Source organism: Dryobates pubescens, chromosome 8 (genome assembly GCF_014839835.1).
Source record: "Dryobates pubescens isolate bDryPub1 chromosome 8, bDryPub1.pri, whole genome shotgun sequence".
Taxonomy (NCBI): Eukaryota; Metazoa; Chordata; class Aves; order Piciformes; family Picidae; genus Dryobates; species Dryobates pubescens.
This window is the reverse complement of record NC_071619.1, coordinates 23446879-23466877: the sequence shown is the minus strand read 5'-3', so window position 1 is coordinate 23466877 and position 19999 is coordinate 23446879. Positions and strand designations below refer to the sequence as shown.

Genomic DNA, 19999 nt, shown 5'->3' with positions numbered 1-19999 from the left:
ATTTGTTTTCCTTCTCCAATGTTTAGTCATCATAAAAACCATCTACATGAAAACAGCTTATGCTTTACAGTTCTGATGAAGCTCATAAAAAATTAATAGAATGTGAAGAAGGAAACATGATGATGCATAGAAATTATATGTCCAAAAGACAAGAGGTATGCACAGGTCTCATTGATAATACGCTTCGTTCATTTTCACATCTGAGGCAGCATTTTGAACTTAAAGGTTGAATTATAAAACGTGCATCAAGGTTGTTAGCTATCATGTCAAAACTAAAATGCACATGAATTGAAGAGAGAATTTATTCAATAGCTTCTCTTTCATTTATGGGGAATGGGAGAAACAAGTACAGGAAAATGAGCTCCTCTTGCAAGGTCTTGAGCATACTCAGAAGAACAGCAAAAACTACATCAACTACAGCAAGGATTGGGATTTTTATCTGCTAGGTAGGATTCTAACTACTTTTCTAGGGTCAAGAATGCTGATGCTTCTCTCTTTATTACAAAGCAACTCTTTGGCTTCTGGGCGGACTAGAAGTACAGACATTTGTGTCAGACTTTCAGCATTGCTCTGCACCCCCAGTTCCACATGAGTATGCTTCCTACAGTGGGCATGAGGACTTAACTTAATCACAGCAGCTCATCGAGGAGGATATACCAACCAAGGTACAGAGCTTATCCCTGTGCTTCACCCTGGAAATACAAGTGGGTTATTAAGGAGAGAATCCCGCAGTAAATTTGCTCAAGAGTTTCCTCTGCTCATCTGGGATTTGTCACAGTCTCCCAGGGAACTTGCACAGTATTGCTCTTACAAAATAGTGTTGAATTAGGTCAGTGGAACTATTTTCTGTCTTCCCAGCAACAGATGCTAAAGTGCATACTAAATTGCCTTCTGATGTCTTACAATACGCTATTTCCTCCTAATACCTAGAGGAGAAGTGTAAATACACAAGCAACAGCAACAAATCAGGTTAAAACCAGTGTTGGAGATCATAGGGTAGAACTGTGTGTGTGTGTTGTAAATCCTTACCTTATGCTATCAATGTGAGAATCAAACTTATCAAGGTCTTTTTAAGGTTCCTCATTTATCCTCCTTAATCTTGTCCATTCCAAAAGCCATAATGAAAATGGGACACTATTGTGAATTAATGCCAATTAGCAAGGAGAAATCAAGCCCAGGTAGCAAATAATGAAAATTCCATTAACAGTTTAGAGCTGCATTTGTTTGTAACTAGATGTGGTAAAAATAGCAGAAAAGGAAAGGGAAGAAAAAGATCAGATTCATAATAGTAGACTTTCAAAAATGTGCTTCTCCAAAGGAAAAATAACCTTCTAGACTTCAGAATTGAGAATAAAATTGAAAGAAAATAACTCCTCCCTGACAGAAGAAACTACACTCCTCCACTGCACACACGAAGAGGGACGTTCCACCCTTTTCCATCTTCTGACACACTCCTGGTATCTTGAATAAAATCTGTGTTAACCCAGCAATATATCCTGTAACTGCTTTGGGATTTCTTGCTATAAAGTAGCTGCCTACATGATTACATTTCCAGCTGCTGTTTCACTGTAATTTAATGGTAATTCCTTCATGTTTATATTTGATTCTTTTAATACCATTGTTTTCTAAGGAGTTTCAGAAAAGTATTTACCTCCTTGAGACTGTGTTGGTGAAATTAAATCAAAAGAGTTGAATGAACTACTCTGCTGTACAGACCATCTACAAACGAATATGCAACACTCCTTGAAGCATATTAGTAAGCAATGTACATGCCACTAAGCTCAAAAAGGATGGAACTGCAAACACTAATGAGTCATAAGCAGACAGAAACTAAAACGACAAGTTGATTAAAGATACCCTTCCATTGACAGGGACAGTGAAACAAATTGTACAGCACATACTAATTCAGTTCTGTCATACATTGGTTAAGACTACTGGTGTCAAGATTAATCATTTCAGTCTTGTTCCAAATCATTCCTCTGCTTAGGCCATTTTGCTATTGACACCTGTCTTTACTACCACATACCTGTTTACTTAAAGAAAAAGAACATATGGCACTAGAGATACTGAGAAAACAGATGCAGACTAATGGGTACAGCTGTCATGCAGGCAAGTCAGGCAGGTACATGTGCCTATTTACCTACTCATGCAGACCAACCATACTCAGGCCTCACAGACCAACATTGGCCAGCCCCTTTCCTGAGTAAGAAAGATCTTGGAAACCTGTTCTCAAACTTGAGACAAAATTTTGGTATCACTTTATACTTCATTTCTGCAATGCTTTTGTTAGCTGAACTTTTCAAAGTCATAAACACTGTTGCAAAGTATAAGCTTGTAAAGCAAAAAGCACATCTGAACTTGGCTTTAGGGGCTTCTTGCTCACCCTGACTGACATCAAATTCAGGTGTGTTTCCTACCAGGATTTGTGTATTGGCATTTTGGGTTTCCTATGTTCATGGACTTCAATTACCCTGCTTAATGTTTTGGGTGTTATAACTGTTTATTTAGCTGTCTTTATTCTGAAATTAGATTACTAACAGCACCTTTAGTTATGCAGCCTGAAGAGACCACTTCACCTGTTTCCTGCTGACAGACCCAGCCTCTTGACAGACAGAAAAGACTTTATGGAGAGAGGGAGGGAGAGTGTTGTTTCAGTGAAGCTCTGTGTGCAGATGAGGACCACTGTGCTCATTACTCCCACAGAGCAGGTCCCAGTTCTGAGCACGTTTCCCCTAACCTGAGTGTTTTGTAAGGCTACAGCTTTAAGGTTTTGCCTGAACTTACATTCTCCCAGTTTCTCTGTTTTCATTGTAACAGAAACTTTTAATTGTCGTTAATGGAAATTAAAGTATTAAGTTTATGATAAACAACTGAATTATATAGTAACTAAACCCAAAACAAATTACTGATTTGCTTTTACTCTGAACTGTTATTTCAAGTGACCAGCATGCAGATGAAAGCACAATTCATTTTCAAATGGAACAACTACCTACAGCAAAATAACCAAAGTAACTTCACTTGTAGCTCCCTGCCTTGCCTGCTCTCAGTGCATACAATAGGTCAGAAGCGGCAAATGTTACATTTATGAGTTCAGCACAGGCTTTCTCTCCAGCTAAGGAAAGTACACTACCCTGCAAACTGGCTCCTCATGAGGAAGAATTCTAGCCTCATCTTGAGCACTGGGTATGTCAGTCACATATCCACCACACTGGATTATCACTTTATGGGTTGCGTTCACTTAATTGTAACATCAACAGTCCATTAATGCTGGATTAACAAGATACTTAAATGGGGTAAACATGGTGTTCCAGACAAGCAATTTTCAAATGCTAGAAATAATTATTACACTTAAATTGCCACAATATGAAAATAGGTTGTCCTGTGTTACTGTCATGTGACCAAATACAGGTTTATTTGTCAAAACCTAAAAACCAATCAAACCCCAAAAAGATCACTTTTCTACAGAAGCAAATAAAACTGGAAAAAGAAGACCAACGACAAAATTTACCTTACAACAGATCTCCCAAATACAGTTAAAGACTACTTGGCTGGAAAAAAGAAACACATCCATTTTGGTGTAAAAGGAAAAACTGCATTTTAATTCACTTACTAAAAGCTCACAGATGTGTTTTAGAGAAGAGATGTTAAAAGTTGCAAATATGCCTTGCTCTGGCAAGTTCCAGTTTTTTTCCAAAGGGTAGGTCACTGCATGGAAGAGCAAAAAATAACCAAGCAGCCTTGGGAATACATGAACAACAGTTTTCACTCAGAGTAGAGATGTGTATTTTTATACTGAAACCAGGCTGAACTGCTTCTTCAGGAAATTATTGAAGGAAACACAGCTGAGGTTGCTGAAAGAGCAAGAGGAGTTGAGATGCATTTTGGTCAACTTTGGGCAACTGCAAATTCAGTGAAAAATATGGAAGATGTTGCTGTTACTATAATCTTACTCAAACTGAATTCATAATGTCTTCTTTGAACCCGAAACTCAAAAGGAAATTTAGGGTAGTATCAAGCCCTTCCAGAGGGAAACCTCCAAATTACATGAAGGTCTACATCAAACTTATCCTAAAAACATCTCTCAAGGAGTAAAGCTTTATTTATGCATTTCCATAATGCCAAGAAGAGTGCCATGACTGAGTGTATAACATCTTGGTGTAGTTCAGCTGCTTAGCAATCTCCAAAACCTAGCATTTTTTTCCCTACAGAATTTACAGACTAGACATTTCTACTGCTAGCCATGGCACAAAGGAAAATGATGCTACAGAGAAGAGAACTGTTTCAGAGAGAGCTATTGAAGAATATCCATGAGAGAGTATTTGGAAACAAAGCACCTTAACTAACATCATAAGCTACCAATACGTTTTCATACTATGACTAACTAAAGGCACAACCTGAATTTGAATATGCAGTATGAGAACACAACAGAGTGTTATCCAGAAAACTGCAGTTAGTGAAAATTTTGGGAAGTTGACATAAGCAGTACAAGATGTAGCTCTTTCCAGGAGTATGTTTCTTGCCTTTTCCATTTCTTGCAACCATTTCAATAGATATCCTGCCAGCACAACCACCTCCGAAAAGTTTGATATACATGCCTATTGCAAATCCAGTTTGTATCAGCACAGGGATCTTGCTATTTTATAGCTTATGCTAACTCCGAGTGAAGCAAGGTGCATCAGCAAAAGGTCATTTTTGCTGTATAACTATACTCACCCTAGCACTTCTGCCTACATTGAGAGTTGTAAATAAGCACAGACCTTAACAACACTTCCACACTCACTCAAGTTTCACACAGTTGGCCACGCCAACAGCATCCTGGCCTGCATCAGGAATAGTGTGACCACCAGGAGCAGGGGAGTGATTGTGTCCTGGTACTCAGCACAGGTGAGGCTGCACCTTGAACACTGTGTTCAGTTTTGGGCTTCTCACTACAACAAGGATGTTAAGGTGCTGAAGCATATCCAGAGAAGGGCAATGAAGCTGGTGAAGGGTCTGGGGAACAAGTCTTATGAGGAGTGGCTGAAGGAATTGGGATTGTCTAGTTTGGAGAAGAGGGGCTGAAAGTAGGTTGTAGTGAGGTAGGTGTTGGTCTCTTCTCTCTACTATCAAGTGACAGAACAAGAGAAAACGGCCTCAAGCTGTACCAGGAGAGATTTAGATTGGATATCAGGAGTTTATCTTTTTTTACTGAAAGGGTGGTCAGGCATTGGAATAGGTTGCCCAGGGAGATGGTGGAGTCATGGTCTCTGGAGGTGTTACAAAAATGTGCAGACATGGCACTTTGGGATATGGTTTAATGGCAATGGTGGTGTCAGATTGACAGTTGGACTCAGAAGATCTTAAAGGTCTTTTCCAATCAAAATAATTCTATGATTCTACATGTAGATTTCATGTCAGGTGATCTCATCCTCACTCCACAAAACTCCTTAGCTTAATGCCTTTCTTCCATGTTTCAGATAAATCATGGAATCCAAGTAATATACCATCCCCCAAAAGAAGCATGCCTTTCACACCATGTAAAATTGAAGTTCAGTGCTCATATTTTCAGAGCTCAGATTACAATAAAAGCATTTGCAGCTGTGAGAAAAGGTGAAGGGGTTGTACAAGGTAGGCAGAAGTTTCTAGTCTGATGCCTATTTCATAGCAGTCAAACTTTAATTTCAAACCACTAATAATTCCAAAATAACAAAATAATTGTTTGTTTGGTAACCTTTTCTTTCCCTCTTTCTTCTCTTTTCTCTTCCTTCCTTACAGTATTGTCAAACCAGAACACAGATCTATTGTTTTTCCTACACATTTCCAGCTTTTAAGAGAGAAATTACCATCACTGGAGGAAATCTAATTATTGATTATTTTGCTGCTTGAGTCAATACTGGTGTATGTAGATATTAATACTCATGCAGCATGTAATACAATCTTCAATCTCTAGTGTTATTAGGAAGAAAGAGGGGAGTTAAGGACAGGCCAGAAATATCTTAATCATCAATGAAATCTGTGGCAGAAGCTTCTGGAGAGAGCCACTTAGTTTTTTCTTTTCTCCCCCCCTGCCCCGCCGCCAGGTCCTTGATTCATGCAAAACTGATCTCAAATCAGATTAGGCTGTAGACACCAGTTTTAGATGGTGATAACTGGTAAAATAAACTTCAAATGCCCTAGTCTGTTAACTATGTAACTCTAAAGAAGACTTTGAAAATTTTGCTGAACACTGCGAGTGAAACCATACCGCTGTTTGAAATGGCATAAACTAGAGGGGTAGCTTTTGGTGATGTCACTGATAGAAAACCAAGAGCTCCAATTAGCCTTCAGTTTAAGGCAACAAGCATTGTTTATAATGGGACTTTCAAAAAATTGTCAGCTGTTTGACATGTTTTAAGAATATCAACAAATACAGTATAAAGACAATGAATAATAAATATTACTCTCTCACTATGACAAATTTTCACATTGCTGTCGCACGGAAATTTTGACAGTCAGGATACTGCACAAATGCAGGTAGAGAAGTAAAAAGTGAGACAGTGTTAGGAGAAAATCCCATTATATATTAAAGACAGAGCTGAAAGTAGCAGAATTGAATTGTAAAGGAAATACTGAACCTCCTACTTAGGACTTCACTAAACCAAGAAATGTCTAACTTGCATACAGTATTATTTTATGATCAGCCCCCCTTCATTCAAATAAAGTCTCTCATTTCAAACTGCTTTGGGTCACCCTGACACCCTTGCAATTTGTACAGCCTTAATTTGATTAAATGGCTGGAAAATGAAATGCGTATTTCAAGTAAACTCTCTGTCACTGCTTCAGATGACTTAGGTAAATTCTGAGTGTTCATGCAGTTATGGTGTGTGCTCCGACTACAGGAGAGAGAGTTAGAATTGAGAAGTAGGAAACTCAAAGTAAATGTAGTGGTTACAGAAAACATCACAACTGAGAACCCACATTGAGGATTAAATTCCTGAACATTGTCAGATGTCCCATTTTCCAGTGATACACATCAGCTTTGCTTGACTTGACAGTAAGAACACAGCAGAGAATCAGAACTGATGATTCTGACCACTGTGGAAAGCTACTTGCCTGACTGCAAACCTGCCTTTTCCTTGCTGTTTAATAAAGGCCTACTATGTGATGCAGCTAAACAAACAATAGTAAATAGTGAAAGATGACAAGCATTGCTCCACGTATTTTCCAAGCTGTTATCACATTTTCACCATTAAAGTAGAAATAGCAACAGTTTAGGCACTTTTTTTTTTTTTTTTTTTAAAGATAGCTCTACAACCTTTAGAACATCCATTTCCCAGGAGCCAGAAAGAATCTCAGATTTTCACCAACAGGCAGCCACTGCCTGGGATGAGTCCTTTCCCTCCACTGAGCAATTAATTCTAAGCTACTTTGAACCCTTCCAAAATGCTGGAGACAATTTTATTCAAAAAGCAAACTGTCAATGACACGTCTGTCACTTGTATCCCAAGACAAGTGCAGAAAACAGTGTAATGTCTGTCTTGCTACCACAAGCTCATCATTTTTGCATCTGCTAGCAACAGCTGATGGATCATTCGCTAGTCTGTCATGAAGTAAAAATACTAGCTGTCAATATACTCAAGGTCTTGGATCAGAAGGGACAGCCCGTCTCACGACACTCTCCAGGACTTCCTGAAAACTGATTTCATTCCTCTATCTCCATCCCTTCTTGCTTAATGCAGTGGGGGCCCTGGGGGATTCTTGAGATTTTTATGCCGAAGAAAAGAGAAGCACACCTGTAATTGTAGGAGGGTCATGATTTTGAAGCACTCCAGCTCAGGATTTAGTTTTGAATGTAGCAAAATTAAACAGGAGTTACTTTTCCTGAAGGATGGATATTTGTCATTCCTGCTCAGAGGGAAATTTGTTCAGCATCTATTCCAACTAATAGGACAGACAACTCTTTCTTTTTTCTTTTTTTTTTTTAATTTTGTTTATGGGACTAATGCCTACACACAGTCTAGTAGCAGGTACCACATTTCTCTTACCTTGCTTGACTGACTACATGAGAACAATGGAGGCATAGTAAAAAAATCTCTCTGTAACAGAAGGTCTTTTTGCTAATGAAATGGCTGCAGTGCATTTCCCTCTATCACTTACGTGTAAGGGCTCAAATTAGCTACATTTTCCAACAGCAGCATTTTATTAGTTTTAGTCGCTTTCCTCACCTTTCATCACCTTGCTGGTGGTAAGAAGCTGAGTATGCTGGTTTTGGCTGGGACACCATTAGTTTTCTTCCTAGTAGCTGGTATGGGCTGTTTTGGGTCTGTGCTGGAAATGGTGTTGGTAATACAGGGATGTCTTCATTACTGTTGAGCAGCGCTTACAGAGTCTAGGCCTTTTCTGCATCTCACACAATGCTACCAGTGAATAGATTGGGATAGCACAAGAAGCTGAGAGAGGACGCAGCTGAGACAGCTCACAGCCCAACTCACCAAAGGGATATCCCATACCATATGGCATCATGCTCAACATATAAAGCTGGAGGGAATAAGGAAGAAGGGAGGGTATGTTCAGAGCGGTGGCATTTGTCTTCACAAGAAACTGTTAGTGTATGATGGAGCCCTGTTTTCCTGGAGATGGATGAACACCTGACTGCCAATGGGAATGGGTAAATGAATTCCTTGTTTAGCTTTGCTTGCCTGTATAGCTTTTGCTTTACCTATTAAACTGGATTTATCACAACTCACCAGCTTTCTCATGTTTCGCTTTCTGATTCTTTTCCCCATCCTACCAGTGGGGAGTTAGGGAGCAGCTGTGTGGAGCTTGGTTGCTGGATGGGGTTAAACCATGAAACACTGAGTCAGCATGGCACTACTTTACAGAAGCTAAAGTCACACCACCTAAAAAAAGCAGTATTAACAACATCGAAATAATTTGAAGCAAACAGTTCAGATGCAATATCCTCACAAAGACAGAAAACTGCTCTGAAGCAGGAGTTGGGAAACAGGCTCAGATAAAGGGACTTGCCAAACCCAGCTACAGGCTGTGCATGACATGGTCAAATCACAGTATCACAGTATCACCAAGGTTGGAAGAGACCTCAAAGATCATCAAGTCCAACCTGTCACCACAGACCTCATGACTAGACCATGGCACCAAGTGCCACATCCAATCCCCTCCTGAACACCTCCAGGGATGGTGACTCCACCACCTCCCTGGGCAGCACATTCCAATGACGAATGACTCTCCGTGAAGAACTTTCTCCTCACCTCGAGCCTAAACTTCCCCCGGTGCAGCTTGAGACTGTGTCCTCTTGTTCTGGTGCTGGTTGCTAGAGAGAAGAGACCAACCCCTTCCTGGCCACAACCACCTTTCAGGTAGTTGTAGAGAGCAATGAGGTCTCCCCTGAGCCTCCTCTTTTCCAGGCTAAACAATCCCAGCTCCCTCAGCCTCTCCTCATAGGCTTGTGCTCAAGGCCTCTCACCAGCCTTGTTGCCCTTCTCTGGACATGTTCAAGTGTCTCGATGTCCTTCCTAAACTGAGGGGCCCAGAACTGGACACAGGACTCAATGCAGAGCACAGGGGCACAATGACTTCCCTGCTCCTGCTGTTCACACTATTCCTAATGCAGCCCAGGATGCCATTGGCCTTCTTGGCCACCTGGGCACACTGCTGGCTCATGTTTAGGTGGCTGTCAATCAGCATCCCCAGGTCCCTCTCTGTACCTCCTCTAGCACATATCTCATTTTCTGTTGTATATGACACAATCTCTCTCAGTTTAGAAACACTGCAGAATCATTCATGGTGTTTTTGACCACTAGCCACCATGCTATGATCACAGGTAGACCACCAAAGTACTGCAAAATTACTTTCTACATTTCCACAGTTAACTGAAAATTAACTAGCAAAAGGTAAACCATCTTGCATCTCAAGTGCCTTTCCCACACTCACTCTGCAAAGGACATTTGTGCCAGTTCAGCACTTCCTGTAAGCACTATGTTAAATCCAATCTCCCCCCAAAATAAGCCTGACATTCTCTCCTGACTTGTGTCAGCCCATTGTATACACTGACTGATTAATCCAAGTAACAAAATTATTCCACTTAAGGGAACAAATTCCCACTGAACTCTCTGTGAGATTAATCTACAAGTGCAAGAGAAAAAAAAAGAAGCCAAAAGATGACATCTGGGACAGAACTGAAGAGATTCCTCATAAAGATACCAAGGAAACATTTTTTTTTTCTCCTCAGTTTCTAAAGTATTAACAGGAAGTAAAAACAAAATAAGCATGAAAAAACATTTCAACCAGGTCAAATGAGCATTCAAGTGGAGGTAAGAAACCACTTTAAGTTCTCACAGTATTATAAGCACCTTTGACAGGTCTGATAATGTTGAAGACCTAATTCCATTACAGTATCTAGCAGCCTGCAAGGGCGCATTTTACTAACCATAGGCCACCAGGTCATGATAGATGCTGCAAAAAACATTAAAGGTTAAGCAAGATGTAAGACCATAAAACAATGTGCCAACAATGTTAACTAGGCAAGCACAGTGCTGTTTGAGAGGATGAAAAATACAGGTGGGTCTTCCCATCAACTGTAGTCCCAGGGAGCCCTAGCAGAATCAGGTGGCAAGGTAGGGCCAGCACAAGGCATGCTCACATGACAAGAAAATCCTCTTTGCTATCCAAAATTTCCTATGTTAAAATCTATGAAGTGCAAGATCAGGTTAATTGACATTATGCAAACAGACCTATACAATGGATTTCACCAGTCCTCTGCAACTGGAAAACATCAGCAGCTGCTGTGCAGCCAGTAGCAGTGGGACTGCCACAAAGGAGTAACAAGGCAGGAGACATCCTGGCAACTAAGATCAGGCAACCAGGACTTACCTGTGTATAACAGTATAGCATTTTGACTTTGAAAAGCAGCATTCAGATCCTCACTATGATGAGCTCCAAAGACAACAGTTAAAACAATGACACAATTACTTAGCCTTAAATCCCCTGGAAAAGTTACTCAAGAACAGCACCATAATTGCTGCAGGTGGTAACACGCTTCAACTCTGCCTGAGAGTATTTATGCAACACATTTATGCAGCTACAACACCAACGTGTAATTTTGATTGCTTATTCCTTAAGGGTGCCTAGATACAATGACAATGGCCATAATCAGAGTTAACATTCCATTCATTAGATAAAAACCCTAGTATTTCACATTTCAAACTAACAGAAAGGAAGGCATCACACAAATCATTGCTTGTGTGTGTGGCAAAGGCTTGAAATCTGCTCTGCATACTCTCCTCTACAAGGCACTATGAAGATATTCACAAATACATCTTTAGGTTTTTCTTTTCTAACAGAGCTCCTCTGAGTGACATCTATCTGGATAATAAATTGCCAACAGCACAAACAATTAAATTAAAAGCTGTTCAATATGTAAGGGGAAGGGAGTTGACTACTGACCAAACCTGACATACAAATAGCCTGTTAATTTGTCACCAAGCCAAAATAAATGGAATGGGCTGGCTACAGGTGCAGGTAAATGCCTCAGAAACAGACATCAATAAATCATTTAGCTCTCTCTAACATTTTATATTGAAGACATTTAACAAGAAGGACATTTTTGCAACATGATTATTGAGTGCTTCAAGTGAGGCATTTTACATCAACCCATAAGACTTAAAAAATTTCTTTTCCTCATCTCTTATAACCTACTTTTAACAGAAATGACACACTTTATCTTCTTTTCTGCTTATTGCAAAATACGTAATCCAAGTTTGGGGTATTGCATACTAATGATCAACTAACTCTTCAGGTCCAAAACTCTACAAAAGAATAAATCCCTATGTGATATTTTTTGATAGATGTATAGACAAAGAAACATCTTGCTGAATGTCAAGAAAGCCAGAGATCCTACATTCTAGTCTTAATAAAAGTGTCTATATGGAAGGGTGAAAAGAGTGCATCATATACAAAACATGTTCCTCACAAGTAAAATCACTCAGTCCTTATAATTCTCCCTCTCAAACGCTTCTTCAAAAAGCCAGCCACTGCCTATCTCCTCTTTCTGCTCAAATGCCATCTGCTGAGCTGTTTTACTATAAAAATGATACAAGTAGCCACAAATAATAACAGACAAAAGCTTAACTGCATGTTCAAAAGAAGGCCATCTTCATATTAAAACCAGAAACACAATACACAAAGACCATCTATACGTCTATTTTCCAAAGAGCTTAGAACTGTATTCACAAGACATACAGTTATTTAGGAAAAAGATTAAAATCATCTGCCTTCTAATGGACTAGAACCTTATAAAAGCTTACATGAACATTTCTGGTTTTAAACTGTTTCCAATGCAGCTTTGTCTAATGAAGCCTGTTTCTTGACAGCCACAAATTACTTTAGTTAGTCACTTTAAGCACCTTTCAGATAAACTAGCCAATTAAGGAACTGCAGTATTCCCACCCTGAGGAATAGTTAGAAAACTTATACAACCATTGGAAAGCTGACTGGAAGAGGAAAATTTAACAGTTCTCGTCTATGTGCAAGAAGATGACATGGTTTAGAAGTTTCTTCCAGACTAACCTCTCAATTGCCCTATTGAGACAACCAATATCAGGGCCAAGCACACTGTCAAACATGCATCATAAATCGGATCCAACAGCCCTATCTGGACAAAACCCCAGTTATGGCATCAAAGCTCACTAAAGGTACTGTCAGACATCAAAACCTACAAAGGGTGTCACAACACTGTGGCACATCTGTCTGAGCAGGAGGGTTGGAGTTAAAACTTACCAAGAGCAACAAAATGAGCACGTTGAGAAATACCCGCAGTGGACCCCATTAACAGAACCAGGAAGACCTGGAAGCTGCTCAAGGCAGTCAAATAACAGCCTGTGATCAATGGAAGCAAATACTGCTGGCAGATCAAGCAGGATAAGACTACGTAAGCCACTGCAATTTGTATGAATAAGTAAATCATGCCAGGCTTCTCTGAAAACTGCAGTGTTAGGGTGATGTTTGAAAAACTCAACTTTTTTGAATAGTTGGATAGTGTCAGTAGATGAGACTGAAAAGTAAAAGTACTGTTAACACCCTTCTTTAAGTCTGGCTAGAATACAGATAAGTAAGTGGCAAAATAAACATAGTATTCTTTTTTCTTTTCCTAGTACTTACTAAACCAGAAATAAAGTAGTTAATAAAATGTCAAATATATTAAACCATTAAACAACAGGTCAGTAAAAATGGTTAGCAGACCTCAGTACTGAAAAAAAGTCATATGATAGTCTTCTATGAGCTCTCTCCGTTACCTTCTTGGGCTTGAGTAAGAAAAGATGTCCACAAATAAGAAGTGATTTTTACGAGTATCTCTGGTTGCCCTAGTTCTGCTTTTGCTGAAGCCATACTCACTTAATTTGTCACTAAGTTAGGTCAGAATTATTTTGAAAATCCAGTAAAAACAGTTTTAGTAAGTACATGAAAGAAGGAGCCCATCCAGGTACTTTGGCATTAAACCCAAACAGCATTCTAACGGCCTTGTATTTACCAGTGATTTTAGGGTTTTGTCCGCTTCCAGAATGTCAATGCAGACAAGAGTTCAGCTTGCCTACCTCCTGAAATTTAAGGGATTTAAAAGATGTAAGGGGCACTGAGGTGCTTAAGAGGTGCCCAAAGAATGCAGCAAAGTACCTAGAAGAAAACACCGTCAGGATTAGGAGTAGAAAACTTTAAAGTTTATTCATGCAGCTGCTGAGAGCTGTACCTCAGTTTATAATATTATAAACAATAATTAGGAGCCTAGCTGAGTGTGTGAACATTTTATCGGCAGTAATAAAGACAACTGAGAACAAAATTAAACTGGATTTTTTTTTCTGGTCCTCTCCGGAATAGGTAAAACTGTCATTGGCTGCTCTGTGTCAACAGAAGCTAAGAATCAGGATTAGTAACACACTCCAGAGAATTCAAGACATTTGGAGAATGATTCAGGTCAAGAACTGGAGAAATGTATATTTATTATAGGTAGGCCTGCCACACTGCTGAAGTAATTACTGTCCCAGTGTCACTCATTTTATTTCATAACTATGCCTTGTCTTAATTTTAAGGAGAAGATTCTTCAGGGAACCTCTAGTTAAAAAAACAGGAAAAATAACTAATGTTCTTTCTGGACTTCTTGTCTCCTTACTGAATCCTCAGTGAAAGAGCCTATGTACGTGCCAGACTGGCTGGCTGCTTTCTCGTGGATGACGAACGGGTACACACTCTTCACCATGCCTTGAAAGCTATTACAGCTTGGCTTTATTGTTCACTGGTGTACCTCTGACAATTACTGAGACATCCATTTCATTTGAAGGTTAGCTCATCCTTTTACATTCTGGTTTAAAAAGGTTTTGCTCAGTGACTTCAAATTGTTCCAATATATACACCTTAACATCCTTTTGATAAGGTGTATTAGAAGCAGGCATACTTGTTCCCATACTTTGTTCCCATCCTGCCATTAGAAAAGTGAACAAGAGAATACACAACGTAGGGGTTTTTTTTCCCAGTATGTTAACTTTTAGCTATTTTTATAAGGATGTTTGTTTTGGTCACTCCAAAGAAATGATCATTAACCCCCACACTACAGTCAAACTGAGGCCATGCCTAGTGGTTTTTTGACAGAACTTTCTGGTTTCTTCCTGAAAGGCAGTACAAGGAAAACCACTGCTTAGAGTAAACAGAGGACAGGCAACATGGTCATTTGTTACAGTAACATTTTTTTAAACCCCCAGGATCTCTCTACCATATGCTCTACACTGCAAGGTATCAAGAGGTAGTAAACTATCCACTCAGCCTGCACAGCTATACACACAACCCAGCTAGGTTTCTGATACTCAGATTACCCAGCTCTATCTTGGGTGGCTCTGAACTACAACACAGTAATAGCTGAGCAGTGCTGGGAAGAAGCCACTCTTCTCCACTTTCTACCCCCACACCCCCCAAGTGAAAAATCTTGCTGTCCCACTGCTTACACAAACAGCTTCATGGTGGTTTGTTAACAGCAGCCTTTTCTGCTTGTTCCACCCAAGACAAAACAGAAGTTCCACTTCCAGGAGCAGCTTCAGAGGAACATATTTCCTGTGGCAGTCTCTATTCTCAAACTGAGGGTAACAAAACCAGACAGAAGATTCACTGAGATCTCTGGAACATCGTTTTAGCAACGTTCCACATGGTACAGTTTTGGGTTTATTTGCTCTCCCCTGGTTAGCTTCTTCCCTTATTAGCTCTTTTGCTGTTTAATGCAATGTTCTGTCTTTTCTTTTGTTGTGAGAGAAAAATAATTTAAACTGTAAAATCCTACAGAGAGACAGTTTCCTGTTGGCTGCACTCTAGTAAGATTTCTTGTTGCTACTGAGCAGTAACATTAATTTTACTCATGTCCTGGTCATGAAGCAGACTTGCATTGTTACAGCCCCAGAGACCACTGAGGATACCATGGGAACTTCCATGACCTCAGCTTACCTTGTGATACATAAGAACACTACTCTCTTGTCTCAGCTACACATCTTGTAATCTGGGGGCTTTGGATTCAGAGACTCTCAATCTAATTGTTATACAAACCTGTATGGCAACAGGAGGCCTGTTCTGCCAGACCAATCTCTCTAAATAAATCACTGCAATTAATAGAGTACCTATTATTACAGGTACTGTATGCAAATTGTTTACTGAGTCTTAAGTATCCTCTACTATTCTCTCATTGATAGTTTGAATGTTGCTCTTTGCTTTGTAACCAATAGCTGCCCCTCTGCACTACACGGGAACAAACTTGGGTGTTCCTGGAGTATCCAGCATAAGGGCTCCAGGATGAAATGCTGCTTTTTCCACAAGCAGTTCCAGTAAGAGCGCCTCTATTTCACTTAAGTATAAACACAGCAACATTTCTATCAGGACCACAGACACACCAACACATAGATTTTACATTTTTGCCCAAGCTACTACAGTCTACACAAGATTAAGAGCTTAAGACTAAGTTTCAAACCTCACAATCAGTATTTTCAATTGCTACCATGAAACTGTATCTTGCATGTACAAATGACTTCTTTCCTAGCAAAATTTCACTGCATTGTGGACATATTTCCTCAGACATTTTCTGAAGGCTTCTCCAAAAAAAGGATGAAAGTTGGGCAGGTGGGAATCAAACTAATGTTAAGCAATTTTTTTTAACAGAAAATTTTAACACAAATTCAAACCCAAGCCTTTGGTTAACATTCTTCTATCTGCTTGAACTCAAACTGAAGTGTTACTGACTGAGTTTTTCTGAAGCAAGTTTACACAAACCCAAACTTTTGTTTGTAACTTCTATTGTACTTTAACTGGCATCTTGATTTAAGTGCTGAGCAAAAGAGGAACAAAATCCCACTAAGCAGATCAGTGACAGCATGGAGGAAATATGCTTTTGCTCCACTGAGAAGAGCTTTTACTCTTATGTGTGATTACCTGCTGATAAATCACTTCCTTTACCAGTACAACTGTAACAAAGTTCTAATGTTAGTGAGGAAAAAAATATAAGGAATTATTAGGTAACTTAGAGCAATTTTAGTTGGATCTTAATTGTATGTACTTCAACTTCCAGGTAGTGTTTCAGACAAGCTAATTGTTTTTCTTAGGTCAGACCAGTCTAATGACCTGGTTAGCTTAACTTGATTGAGACATGACTTTTTGAAAAAAATATCTGTCTCTGAAGTAACTTTTCTCTCCAGAATCTATAGATCTACAGAACAAAAATAATCATTTGTAGTTTTATGAGCCAAGAAAAGCTGTTGTCATAAATGGAGGTTCAAACTGGCCAGGTAAGCCCTTCATTTCTGTCTAGAGAGAGCATTTATTTCATCAAAAGTTGACATACACTGCAGGATTTTCAGCTGGATTTTATTGTGGGCTCATCTGAACTCAGAAGTAGCTTGTACGAGAGAAGTCAACACTTGTTTGAACAACTTCAGTGGTTACAGGATCACTGACACTACTTTAGGAAAAATCTGTTTCACCTTAATCTGCAATTTTACCGGTTAAGAGTTGCTATCTTACAATGGCAAGTCTCTTCACCCAATAAACCATGCTGTCAATGTCCGAGTTGCAAATGCTGAAACTGTACAGATTTCTTGCATTTAATTTTTACTGTACATCAATTTATGCTGTTTTATTCAGTTTTACATTATGTGCTTTAATCCAAGTAACTAAAACAAAAAATAAATCAATATCCCAAATTCTTGTCTGGCATCCCTACTTTGAAACTTTCTGAAAAGTCCATAAGTCACATGCAAATTAAATTATCTTTTTAATTTTTAGACAGGCAGAGATAAACAAGACACTTGTTAGTACTCAACACAAGGGGCAAAAAGATTGAAACTTGAATACCCTAGACTGACACTAATGCTAATACTTCTTTGGTATCATCTTTGAAATCACTTCTACAGATGTGAGTTCTTCATGGCAAGGTCCTTATAAAGACAGAAAGAATGAAATGGTGGCAGCAGTATTGTCAACTGCTGTTCACAGAACAGTTCATCACGTTTTGACAGTGCCAGACAGACTGAAGTTGGAGAAAATGCCACTGATAATTGCTGTTGCCTTTTGGCTTTACGACTGCAGATACAATAAGCAAGATTCTTGTAAAATGCAAACGGTTCACCCCTAAAATAGACAGATGGTAAAAGTCCAGCTAAATTAGCAAGCTGAGAATTTCCTTAACGCGTCCCCAAATCTCTTAAGGGGCAAAGGTGGCTGTAGGCAAACCCGTTGCAGTTTGCCGGTGGAGCCTGGCTGCCATCCCCTCTGACAAGATGCAGCAGCGCCTTACCCACAATGCACCCACCCTGCCGCTGGCACACACACACGCACACGCACACACTCACACCACACGCACACCCTCGCACACACGCACTCCCGGGCGGGCTGAGGCGAGCACAGACACGCACGTTCCCACTTACACACCGTCACTTTCCCTTACCCCCCCCAAGGAACCAACTTACCCACAAGTTACGTTTCATTCAAAAAGCCTAGTCTTCCTCTGCTCCCCCTCCTCCGCTCGCCTGCCTCTCTGCTGCTGCAGAAAAAGGCCACATATGTCTGCAAACACTTCTAGGCAGAAACCAGCCAGTGCAGAACAAAGACAGCCGGGGTTGCCTTCATCTCAGCACAAGGCAGCCAGTAGCTATTTCCAAGCTTGTTCGCTCTCCCCCCTCTGAGGGCACCCTGCTCTGTTTCTCCCTCTCTCTCCTCTTTGCCTGTCCAGCTACTGCACAACACACATCAATTATTCATTGCTTGTCTCCCGGTTTCCAGGCAAAACCAATCACAGATGGAGTCTTGCTAATGGGCTCATGCCGTACTTGCCAACAGGCTATTTGTGCTCAAGCTACAACCCTCTAGAGACAATAAAGAGAATCAGGTTAAGCTTTAAAACTTCACACGTACGCGAACAGACCTAAAACAGCAATATACATGTAAGCATCCCTATGACATTGCTTAGGAGTACGTCTTCAGCGCACAGCATGGCAGAAGGCTGCTTTAAATCTTCTGAAAGGGTTTTACGAAAATCAAACACTCAGAAAAATCTCACCTCAGCTGCATGTTACTGATATTGATGGTTTTCTTTTCTGCCTCTAGTGATCCATCTCTTGCTTTCCCATTACACCTCTCTCCTTCTCTCATACTCAAGCACGCACGCACACGCGCACGCACACACACACACGCAGCCACACTTTGCCAGAAGGAAGAGAAAGAGAGAGGGAAGAAAAAAAAAAACAACAACCCACCAGGCAGCTCACATTTCAAACTTGCAAGGAGGGGTGGTGCTTAAAACGCTAGGACAAAGACCCTGTCTCTGGCATCCAGCCAAAATACTAAAATAAATCCCCTCGATCAATTAATTGGAAGCAACACTTGTTCCAGTCCGCATCACAAACCATTAAGGGCACCAAGGCTGAAAAGTCTTTAGATTTGGGAAATCTTATACAGTTGTTTCCCCCACTACCCTGTTTGCTGAATGCTGTTGACTAAATCCATCAAACTACTCAGGCTAATTAGCGGCCAGAGCAGCCTCCGCGGCGGAGCAGCGCCCGGGGCGGGCGGCCCCCGCGGCCGGGAGTTTCCTTCCGGACCGGCGCCGCCCCGCGCCGGGGCCGGAGGTACCGGCGGGGATGCGGTGGGGTGGGCCAGGCCTGCAACGGGAGGGGAGGTGCTGGCTACCGGCCCGAGGGGGATCAGCGTCCGTCGCCCAGTCCGCGCCAGCGCGGCGCTCCCGCTTAGCCGAGCCGCAGGCACCGTCCCTCCGCCGCGCGGGGAAACTGAGGCACGTAGGCGGGGCGCTGCGGGCTGCCGGCAACAGTCACTGCCACCAGTGGTACAGCCTGGCCTGGGCCCTTTGCCCAGGTTGGGTTTTTTAAGAGCTCAGACCTTGACCGCAGTCAGCCGCCCTTTGCTCGCAACCGCATCCCCTGTTCCCACGCCGCTGCGCATCCAGCGCTGCCCACCAAGGAGCAAGTTTCTGAGATCAGCCAGGCACAGCGCAGCCGGGGGTGGAGAGCGGAGCCTCAGGGAAAAATAAAAACAACCAACCAAACGGGAAGCTAATGTGACAAATTTCTTGCTCCCCCTCAGAGAGAAAAGTGGCAGTTTAAGTTGTGGCCAGCCGAGCACCAGCCTTTTCCTGCCAGCCTCCTGCGGTGCGGAGCCACTTCCTTCCCCGGCACAACCTGCACAAAGCCACCTCCACCTCTTAAAGGCGCACCCGGCCCTTCTGCAGTGAAGCTGGCCTGCAGGGTCCTGCGAAAAACAAACAGAATAGAAACAACAATAAAGGAGAACTTGAAAAAAAAACACAAAAAAACCCCAAAAACTGTCTCCAGCAAAATTCCTTCCAGTGAAAAAAAATGGCCTCAGCTTTCCTTGCCATGCTTACAGCCACTTAACTGTGCTTTGTAAACACCTTAGCAGAGAGAGTCTGCAACATGACAGATCGGAGCAGCAAACTATCACAGATATCAAAGAGCAGCTCTTCTCTGAA

At 41.1% G+C, this 19999-nt stretch overlaps 1 protein-coding gene across 13 annotated transcripts in view; it reads right to left on the bottom strand.

The window, feature by feature from the left end:
* ZMIZ1 (zinc finger MIZ-type containing 1) overlaps positions 1-19999 on the bottom strand; it is a 306728-nt gene that overhangs the window by 74353 nt on the left and 212376 nt on the right. Inside the window, exons 1-2 of one of the 13 annotated variants that reach the window (XM_054163784.1) lie at positions 18554-18645; positions 17964-18037 (exon numbers count right to left, since the gene is read on the bottom strand). The exons of 9 other annotated variants lie outside the window; for them this stretch is intronic. The gene's annotated coding sequence lies outside the window, so the exon portion shown is untranslated. Of the gene's footprint in view, positions 1-17963; positions 18235-18553; positions 18646-19389; positions 19595-19999 lie in introns of those variants that run through there. 3 more of the 13 variants (XM_054163786.1, XM_054163785.1, XM_054163783.1) reach the window with 3 other exon arrangements.